Source organism: Ixodes scapularis, unplaced genomic scaffold, assembly GCF_016920785.2.
Source record: "Ixodes scapularis isolate PalLabHiFi unplaced genomic scaffold, ASM1692078v2 PGA_scaffold3__209_contigs__length_174095766, whole genome shotgun sequence".
NCBI lineage: Eukaryota > Metazoa > Arthropoda > Arachnida > Ixodida > Ixodidae > Ixodes > Ixodes scapularis.
In genome coordinates this window covers 5,757,774-5,769,377 of record NW_024609868.1, presented here as the reverse complement: position 1 = coordinate 5,769,377, position 11,604 = coordinate 5,757,774, and positions in this window count along the sequence as shown.

Below are 11,604 nucleotides of genomic sequence, written 5' to 3'. Positions count from 1 at the left end.
AAACGTATTTGCAAATACGAATACAGTAATACATTTTAGGAAGGGCAGAAATGCAAATACAGAAATACTGATACTGCAATACATTTTTCAGATTTGTTTGAGACGCGAACTGAGATGAAGCTTGAAATTTGAAGTGGAAGTTTTTGATTCCGAAATTACTTTCCCGTAAGCTTGGCACTTTGCCTTGAAGGTAGTGATTTCGGACGGCGAGGAGTCTTCAATGAGCTCAAGAAAACGTTTCATCAAGGTCTGACCGCGGTCCCTTCCCTGACATCCTGTCCGTCTGACGAGGAGTGCGAAAAGACTTCGACCTCTAAATAAATTCGATATCACCCTAAATCCCATCAAAACGTCACAACGCCCCTGTCCGATAAGGATGCCCCTCTCAACATTGATCACATGAGGTCACGGTGGAATGAACTGGTATTCACTATCTGTAGTTGTGACCTTGAACATGAAACTTTACCACGCTGCTGTATGAAAGGAAAATAGGTACTTTCGTTGTAGTTTACCTCGTTGAAGATCGTGCAGGCAGTGTCATTTGGAATTTTCGAGAATAGTGGACCACCTGAAGCATCTTGGAACACATGTCTTATCGTCTGCTACGGTTGAAAAAACGATACGGTGGCATCCCTGTTGTGAAGGTCGTTTCTGCCGACCCTCCGCCACCGACGGATGGATTTCAGTCATCAAGTATCGCCTAGCATCATCCAAACAGAGACCTTATGGATTGCAACATGACATTACCGGCCCAGGTGCGAGCTCTCCGAGAAACAGCGCGCTCGAGACGAGTCGCAGGCGTACGAAGCATACATGGGTAAATTACATTCAAAATGTAATTTAATTACAATTACAATTACTTTGCTTCAAAAGTAGTTTAACTACAATTACAATTACTACTAAGTGAAAGTAATTATTTACAATTACCAATTACTTTTAAAAATTAATGCAATTACTTTACAATTACTTACTTCTGAGAGCGACCCGACTTGGGCCATATAACTTTGAACAAGTTGTATAGAATGCAATGTATTTGTTCATTCCTTACTCCAATATTCAAGTATTTTACTTTCTTTTTATCAATTTTGTCAAATTCATGATAGAACTTGACAGTTTGCGGCAATGAAGTGCTACGTTCTTATATTTTTAATAAATAATAATAAATTAGTTTATATGCTGGAAGATTGCTAAAGAAAAAATTGGGTTGACAGACTTTTGTTAGCCCGGAAAATCAAAATGCGATAATTAGTCATATATGAATATTTTACAAGTGTTAATATAAAACTAAAATCCACACGCGCTAATACGACCAAACTCACACGCAAACATCACGGTATTGTAAATTATTTACATTGAGTTGAAGTCATAATGGCTCAGTAATATATAAGAATCGAATCGGGGCTCCCAAATCATTGGTAACGATATTCGCCGGTGTGAGTTCAGTCTCCAAAATGCTTATGCAAAAAATATACGAAATAGAACCAGGAGGAATAAACTTGAAAATAATACTAAGATACAATTATGCGACAGTACTAAAAAAACAAATGTCAAAAGCTAAAAAAAAAAAAAAAATTACAGATAATAATATTTCCTAGCTCAACTCAAAGCTGAAGCTTAATTTTTTTTTCCTGAATATTTTGCCGTGTTTACGTTATTGTCGTTTGCTCGCAAGCAGACGGCGCGACATGGCGCCGTTAAGGTAGGCTCCAAAGAGGATTGTTTCTCAGCCAGCAGTGAAATTTTGCAGTTACTGATGCTACAAAGTAATTAAATTACAATTACAATTCCTTTTGGCCGAAAGTAATTAATTACAATTACAAATTACCAAGAAAAGTAATTCAATTACAGTAATTCAATTACTGTAATTGAATTACTACCCAAGTATGGTACGAAGTCTTGGTGGGCACCGCGAGGCCACGTCTGGCCTCCTTCCTGGGTTTTGGATCACCAGAGCAGCGGGTCAGGTTCACGTCGACTGATGACGTACCTTTGAGCCGTGCAATATTACGGGCGCAGCCGTAGACGCATTCGAATATGTGTTGAACTTCACTGCGTGAGTCATCCTACTATTTCAAACCAACCACCGCCAGGCTCGTGCTGCAACGGACTGTGACTCAGCTTCGCCGGCTTAGTCACAGTCTCTTTGTCGGCACTGTGCACGCTAAGGCAAGAGAGACGGTTAGCAGCAGGCATTGGATGCCAGCAAACAATGACTCCAGAAATCCCTACCTAAGGACCTGCGGCAGAAGATGCTCTGCCTCCACTCCTGGCACGCCACCTGGTTCGAGTCCCCGACTACGCAGCACTTCTCAGAAGAGAGAAGAGGACGCATAGAAAAATAGTTTGGAGAATCTGAAAGAACCTTGGTCAGCATAGTAACAATGCCCCAGCTCCCCCTTGACCCTGGTGCCCTCAGAAGTAAAAAAGAAAGAAAAAGAGAATGGTTCGGACTTTCTTTTCTTGTTTTTTTTGGGGGGAAGCGGGGGGGGGGGGGGGGGGGGGGGGGCAAAGGGGGGGGGGGGGTATTTTTCAAGAAATGTAACGAAATACATTTCATCTTGATTGTATCGCGATACCAAGAAACATTCCAATTGTGTTTCGATACAGGAAGAAAGATACTGGTGAAAAAAATGTATCGCGATACAGAAATACAGATACAAAATGTATTTCTAAAATGCTATCGCGATACTGCCCAACCCTGCTCCTTCGTTGCCTTCTAACGTGCTTTAGCTGAGCATTCTCACGAGACGCGGAAGTGTTATGAAAGAAAAGCTTGCAAAGCAGCCAGAGATTCTACTGCCGATATTATGTTGCAATAGACTATTGGCGCACCTCTTAACGGGAATGAGCCTGTTGCGCAACACTAGCTCGTGACGTATTTCATATTTATTCTTCGTGTGAGTGTTGTTTGGCAAACTAAGAACGGTGTTCATAGGTTTAGTTTAGTCTTGGAAAGGATAATACATAAAGCTTGTGGGAGACGAGGGTGGAAGAAGACAGGGCGGAGGGCACGTGACAGGCGGTCGGCCAAGAAGACACGAGCTGGCGCGAGACAGGGCGTGCTGCGCGAGGCTGGCGCCGGGCAGGAACGACGGAGCCGGTCTGGCTGGTCTGGGCCATGGCGACCCCCGGAGCGCTTCACCAGCGAGGTTTGGAGCAAGACCGGTGGGAACGGCGAGCCCTGGACGTGGACATACCGGCCTGGGCCATGACGGTCCCGGAGTGGTTCCGCAGCGAGACTCGGGCTGTGATAGCCCGGGGGAGCTAGCCTACGCAGCGCTGGCGTGGGAAGGACGATCCGCAGGCCTGGGCACGGACTGCGACTGCGCGCTCTGAACGACGGACGACAACCAGGGTCGGTGGGCCCGGACTGCCGGCTCACGAGGACGGGCCACCGGGAGGCACCGACCCATTCGCTGTCTTCTCGTTGTGTTGTGTCACTCCCTGGGAGACGAGCGAGGCACAAACCGATAAGGCAGTCATTATTGTAGAGCGAGAATACTACACAGATTACCACAAGCTTTATCTGTCAATTACTGAGTTCGTCAACTACCCGAGGGGCCCTGAAGTCTTAAATTCGATACGCTGATGCCGAACTTGCCTACGGGCCTACGGCACGATACGCCGCCTACCGTCAGATAAAATGGACATAACAACGAAGTGAATACGAACATGTAAAATATCTTGAGCAAATATTTTAAATCTACGACCGGAGACTACACAGCAAGCAGCGTTTAAAGCTCCTTGTGTGGCCCAACGCGGAGAGCAAACCGTCTACATCTTGCGCAGGGGCTGCAGTCACGTCAGAACGACGGCGAGTTCTGATTGGTTTTGATTAGAAGAGGAGTGGGTTGACCTCAATGGTAGATGCCTTGAGGTCTACCCACCATTGTTTTTTTAATCAGCCAATAAGAGCTTGGCGCTCCGCATTACTACAGAACGCCACTCATGTTTTTTTTTTGTTTTTTTTTTGTTTCAACGACAGCAAATAGTTGTATAGAATGCAACGCATTTGTTCATTCCTTGCCCCAATGTTGGAGAAGGCTTAAGCATCGCTGCATATATGTCACGTATTGTGCTTTCCTTTTATGGATTTTGTTAAACTCATGATAGAAATTGACAGTTTGCGGCAATAAAGTACTACGTTCTTATATTTTTAATAAATAATAATAAAATACTTCATATGCTGGAAGACGCCATACGGCTAACGAAAAAATTGGATTGACAGACTTTTGTTAGCTCGGCAAATAAAAATGTGACAATTGGTCATATATAAATATTTTGCAAGAATTAATATAAAACTAAACTCCACACGCGCTATACGATCGCATTCACATACAAACAGCATGATATTATAAATTATTTACATCGAGTTGAAATTATAATGGCTCAGAAATATACAAGAACCGAATCGCGACTTCCGAATCATTGGTGACAATATTCACAGGTGCGAGGTCAGTCTCCAAAAGGCTTATGCAAATAATATCCGAAGTAAAACCACCAGGAAATAAACTTGAAAATAATGCAAAGATACAAATAAGCGACAGTACTGGAAGAAAGACGTATAAAACCGACAGAAAAGAAAACCGTATACAATTAAAATTCCCAAGCTCAACTAAAAGCTGAAGCTCTTTTTTTTTTTCTTCATGTTTATGCTATTGTGTTTTGCTCGCTCCGCAGACGGTGCCATACGGCGCCGTTGAGGTAGATTCCAAAGAGGATTGTCTCTCGGCCCGCAGTGTAAGCAACAAAATAACAAAGAACACAATACTATTTTTGTTGTGCGTGTACGTGGGTACGTGTCTCTGTGTGCGAGAGCTTCACCGAGCGCTAGGCCGCTTGTGCGAGCGCTGAGGCTTTCCGAGAGGTTCCGTCGGCTGCACAAAGTCTCGTAAAAGTAATTGTAATTGTGCCTGAAAATTTGCAATTACTGCCTCTAGAAACTAATTGAATTACAATTACAATTCCTTCTGGCCGAAAGTAATTAATGTCAGTTACAAATTACCAAGAAAAGTAATTAAATTACTGTAATTGGATTACTGCCCAACTATGTATTATCACTCACACTAGCTTTCACCTAGTTGGCTGCCGTGGTCCTGTTTGAACTTGCATTCGACGTCTGAAGTTCAGATTATGAAATGATTAGCACGAAAACTCTGAGCCTTTTTAGGGCGCAGCTCTTTGTCGCCCGTTTCCGGCTTGGGTGGTGTCGCCGTCGTTGCATTATGGGACGTTTCCCATATTAAGGTCGCACGTGACGTCACGTGTGACGTCACGAGGGTCACTAGTGACGTCTCGAAGGTCACTCGTGAAGGTCACTACCTTCACAGTGACCTTCAGAGGCCTTCATGAGTGACGTCACGAGGGAGGAGGGACGGGGAGGAGGAGAGGGTAGGGAGGAGGAGCAGAGGATATCCTCCTTCGTACCCTCACCTCCTCAAGAGCTGCGTTCTAATGCGCCATTACAGGAAACTGTAAACGTCTTTAATTTTTTATGGAAATAACGAAAAACATTCAAGCGCGCCTATAAGTTGTCTTAGACGTCGTTTTTGACGTCGTCCTAGAGGTCGTCCTAGACGTCGTACCTGACGTCTTTCTAGATGTGTCCTATACGTCGTCCTCTAGGCGTCGTTTTCGGCGTCGTTGTAGGCGCCGTCCTCTACGCGTTGTTCTCGACGTCGTCCCGGACATCGTCCTCCTAGAAGTCTCTCGACGTCGTCCTCGACGTCGTCCATAACGTTGTCTTAACGTTGTCCCGGACATCGTCCTCCTAGAAGTCTCTCGACGTCGTCCTTAACGTTGTCTTCTCGACGTCGTCCTAGAAGTCATCCTAGACGTCGTTCTCGACGTCGTCCTTAACGTTGTCTTAGACGCCGTCCTTGTCGTTCTCCTTAACGTCGTCCTAGCGGTCGCCCTAGGCACCGTACTTGGCATCGATCTCTAGAAAGTCATCCTACACGTCGTCCTAAACTTTAATACGCGTAGAAACATTACTCGAGAACATTTCTCCCGCGGGACTATAATGCCTTCGCGTTCCCTCAAAGAAAATATATTCGCCAGAAATCTGCCTGGTTGGATGATAATTAAAGTCCGAAAAATCAAGCTCCAACCAAAATTCGAAAGGATACCCGGTTCCTTCTTCAAGGGTGACTTAAAGCACGACGAAACAGCAGCAGTTCCTAACCACTTCGTCTTAAAAAAAAAGAAGAAATGAAAAAAGAGAATTAAAAAATTAAAGTTAAAATTGTAAAATTGTAAAATTGCTTTCCTACACGTAAGCAGTCTTAAGTGTACTGGTGTAATCTTAGAACGCAGCTCTTAGGCGCCCGTTTCCGGCTTGAGCGCCGTCGGCGACGCCGCGCGTTGCATTATGAGACGTTTTCCATAATGACGTCACACGTGCCCCTCGTGACGTCACACGTGACGTCAAGAGGGAGGAGGAGAGGAGGGGGATGCCAGCTACCCGTTGTGCAGGCAAGTGCAATTACCATTTATAAATCGCGGGGAGGCACGTATGAAAACGTGGTGTAACTCGTTAGCCAACTGGCCATCTATATGTGTACAGGTCTGTGCTGTGCCCACCGATCTCTGTGGCACATCAGGCGAAGTTGGTAAATTGTGTGCCGCCAAGGTCGAAAACGGCTTGCTCGTGGCAGCTCTGTATTTCTCCCCTACGGCAATCACCAAATATTTCGTGCAAGACAAAGAAGAACCTCATACCAGTCATGCAGGAAAACATCCCATTGGCCCCGACTGACGTGCCCTCGCTGTTCTGTTATGCCATCTCGGGGGAGCACGCTCAGTACTAATGCCGAGGAAATCAAAAATGCCGAGCAGTCTCCGACAGAGCCGAGAGCAAGTAGGATGACATCGAGAGTATCACGTGCTTCGTCAGTGTTGACTAACGCTGTCTCGTTCTCCCGCCTTGCTTCTGCTGTCTTGTGTCTTGGCGCCGGCAGAAGCTAGACATAGAGACAGATGTGAGAACTACGTTTCTGTTCTCCGGACAAGCGGTGAGCGAGAAACGCACAATATATATAGATAGGATTTTTTTTCTTTCAGATTTGTTTAAAAAAAGACGTGAAAGCTACACTTAGGGAGTTCGTGCAGGTGAGTTATACGGCCAAGAAGAGGACATAGTATAGGTCGATAGTGCATCTATTAGTCTGCTAATTAAGTAAAATTTGTTAATTAACTTTTTAATTAGTGCAAATAGACATATAGTTCCAATTAAAAATTTGCTGAGCATCACTGAAAACCGCTAAATCAACTATTTTTGGGAGGATATAACGCCGGGCAGCATTTTACGGCGTTCTTTAAAAACGCTCCATTTGGACGCGTTTCTAGATTTCGGTTTCTTATCGGAGGGGATCTTTGCGACCGCGACCGCGATCCTGCTCCCCGGCGGTCGCGGCGCGAAGCCACCCCCTCGCCTCCCTCGTAGAGTGGAGGGAAGTAGGGCGCATGTTTGTTGCGCGTCTCAGCCACTGGGGAGCAGGACGGCGTCCGCGGTGATGCGCTCCGATAAGAAACCGAAATCTACTAGAAACGCGTCCAAAGGGAGCGTTTTTACAGAACGCCGTAAAATGCTGCCCCTGCAATTGATTTAGGGGTTTACGATGATGCTCAGCAAGTTTCTAATATGCTTATTTGTAATAATTAGAAAGTTAATGAACAAATTTTACTTAATTAGCCGACTGATAGTTGCGACTATCTCCCTATACTATGTTCCCCCCGGCCGTAAAACTCACCTGCACAAACCGCGTAAGTGTAGCTTTCACGGCTTTTTAAAAATAAATCTGAAAGAATAATAATAATAAAAAAAAAACAGCCTGTGTATACATATCTTTCTCAAACTCTTTAGCGAGGTATATCGCAAAATGGAAATAATTCAAGAATGAAAGAGGAGGCGAAGGTGGGGAGGAAAAGGAGGGGCATACCCTCCTCCTCGTACCCCCGCCCCCTTTTCAAGAGCGGGAAATTTACCTAAACTTTCCCGCTAAATTCCAGGAGAGCAGGAGAGGAGGGTACGGAGAGGAGTGTATGCTCCTCCGCCTCCTCCGTACCCTTCCCTCCTCCTCAAGAGCTGCGCTCTAGTTCGGCCTTGCAAGGAATTATAAACGTCTTTCATTTTTTTAATAATAATTTACCCGTACGGATAAACCGTTATGTCCATAAAATGGCTGAATTAAGGTGTAGAATGTTATGGTTACTTTTCCGACGGTAATTTTTATTGTGCGATAGAAACGTGGTAGCGCAAGATGCTACCGGTGTCGATGCAGTTTTCGAGACAACTTGTTCCGGTGCTTTATGACAGTCTTCTTCAACTAACATCACTGTTTCCAAATTAAACAATGTGTGGCCTTAACACCCATAACAAAGCTCATTTCATAGGAAGCTTAAAAAAAAAAAAAGAAGTTGTGGAAATGTTTTACTTTTCGAAATTGCCTGCACGAAATGAAAATAACTACACTTTCTGATAATTACTACTACACTACAAGCTCACTGAACAGTCATCGCCACTAAACAAAACGGCTATTCCCAAATGCAAGAAAAGAAATTGTTGCAACTTTGTTTAATCCACACAGCGCGATGAAATGCGGTAGCTTTGAACAAATTTTGTTAGTGAAAACAATTAGAAGGGAAATGGCACGGTAATGAAATGGTTTGATACACCGTACATACATCAGGAACGACGTTAAGGACGGCGTCTACGACGACGCCGAGAACGAGGTTCTGGAGGGCGACGTCGAGAACGACGTCTTGGACGACTCCTTACGGACAACCTCTAGGACGACTTCGAGCACGTCGTCAAGGACGGCGTCTAGGACCACTTTGAAGACGACGTCACGTCAGTTTCATCTACCGGTGCCTAGGAGCTTAGGCTTCAGCCATCATCGTTTCAGCCACGAGCACTTCAGCCACGGGCCTTTACGTGACCTTGATTACGTGATCTTACTCCTCAGCAACCATCGCTTCAGCCACGGGCGTCACGTGACCTTGATTACATGACCTTGAGCGTGCTTGAGCCTATGAAGCTACCGCTTTAATATAATAGATCTACAATAATAGCTTGTGTATATTCCTTTACGAAAGCAACTATTATTCGAATCATACACTGGTGAGACGAATTACGGTGCTTACGAACCTAGATATCTTCAAGAATCTGTAAAGCTAACAGCATCAAGAAGCTTCGTTTAACCGCTGCTGTGGTCGTGCCGACGTGCCTTTGGACGTGTTCTTTTGGGTGATTTCAGATAAGATCGACCAAAGGGTGGCTGGTCGACATTTTTAAATCAACTGATGTTTTTATATGACATTGTCTAGTGTCTGGTATGAACGAATCCACACTTAGTTTTGTCCAGAAAAAAAATTTGGAGACAAGAAAAATCGTAAGGCAGGGAGAGGTGGACAGTTGCAATAACGCGCACTGATGGTGGGGGCAAGTTTGAAAGTGAATAATTAAAACAATAAAATCAGGAGAATTTTAAAGCTTTTTACAAACAAACTATGGGTACAACTTGCTTGTAATATAAAGTAATAATATTTATTACAAATTTATTTACTTTTCTAAAAATTGCCAAACATGCCTGCTCGAACGACAAATGGCAAACTTTGGAAATCTGTATCTCATGAAATAATTTAATCATTATTACATAACTTGCAGACATTATTTTACTAATATATGGCTATTATTGAAAAAATAAATAAGGTATCTGAGTGACACAATAGTTACAATATATTTAGGCAAACATGGGAAAAAAATCAAACAAAGAAAAATTCCAATGCGAATAAAAAAAAAACACCACCTTCGATTTTTTTTTAAATTTATGTACCCTGTTATACTCTATTTCGGCATTCATTTCTATTAAAAACATGTTGCATCATTGCACTGTGAAAGAAGAAACAACTCCCCAAAGTAGGGTCCTTTTTCAAAGCCTACACTTAGCAGTGTCCTATACAAGAAGTGACTCTGAGTTCCAGTTTCATGAAACTTGCACAAATCTTTTATATACATTTATTCAGATGAGGTCATTGATAAAAAGAGCGATCGGTCACACAGTAAAAGGGAGGAGAAACTATATACAGCATTTTACATAAGCGTACAAAGTGGTATCATATTAGAGACTAATGATTTGAGAAAAGATGATGCAGTGTGAAGTTGTACCTTCCGGTATATTTTACATCTAGAGTAAAATAAATAACTTTACTTCCACACACAAAAACAAAGATATAATAGTAAGATATTTAGGTTGGCTGTGTATTTACGATTACAAACAATTTCAGGTGACGGATGCCATAGTGCCTAACTGGAGCAGCTTCGATGCTCTCGGTGTATGAATGAATCGTGGCAAGCCGATATATTTTATCCTGCTCGAGGATAACATTTTGGGATTTTTTTTTATAGTGATCAGATAAAAATTATTAGTAACCACCAACAAAAACAGTAGGTTAAATACCCCGTGAAGAAAAATGTGATAAATAAGATGTCCCTGCATTCAAAATGAGCAGTCCTTGGGAAATCAAATTCGGCACTTTACGCTAAGGTTTTCCTCGCTGTACCCATTTAATAAAGTTGCTTCCAAGCAGATCCGACTGTCCGTGCTACATATACGTCACAGGTCCCTTCTGTTGATGACTTGCTGAGCCGCCACGCGTGCCAAGACTGAATGCCAGGGAAGGCGCGCACCGTCAGCCAGTCTTCTTTTTTTTTGTTCACGATACCGAACAACCTCATTTTCGTCCAGATATACAAGATACACGCCTTTCAGTTTCTTTGACAGAACGCTCACCATTGTCCTGGCCGTCTGAATTGCGCTTACTGAACGTTCTCTCAGGTTGTTCAGCGTGGCCTGGTGCTTCACGAGTCCGCCAACTCCGTCACATGCATTTTTCCCATGTCCAGATGCAGAAAATAACCACTGGGCTTGTGGGCAATCGTCCTTTGCAAATTGGTGAAGCTGGTAGCATTCTTGAAATGACTGGCGGCGCCGTCACTTACGTACGTCACGTACGAGTATACCGCAACGTTGTCTTCAACCCACTCCTTCACTTTTTCTAGAGCCAAGCAAGCGTGAGCGGCGTCGTGACACAGGTCCTCACTGATGATGGCAAAGCTGTTTGTAGATTTTCTTGTCGTCACTACACATGTAAATATCGAAACTTGTTTTTTTTTCCAGTGATATGCTTGCACTTCGTCAGGAAGCACGATGGTTCAGTTTTCAGCAAAGTCAAAATGAAAGACAATGCTCCCGCGTTGCATGCACTGTTTTTCATCGTAGATCGCTTTACCTTGCGTTTGCCGGATATGGTTGTGAAGTACCCAACTTCCAACCGTCACTTGGATGACTTTTAGGAAAGTCTCAGGTTCCAAAGTTTTTTTCACAAGGTCGCCGGACTCCCATGTTGCAAGCACAATCTCTTCATCCTCCGGGATATCAAGTTCCTGGAGTGTAAGAAACTGGCCTTTTGGGCAGTGATCACAGTCTCCTTGAAGGCACAGTTCTGTTGCTGGGTCGCACAGAAATGCCGAGTTCATTTCAAAAGTGTTGAATGTTGAGCCTGTAACGTTCTCTAGAGCGGCAATACAAAGATAATAATTGG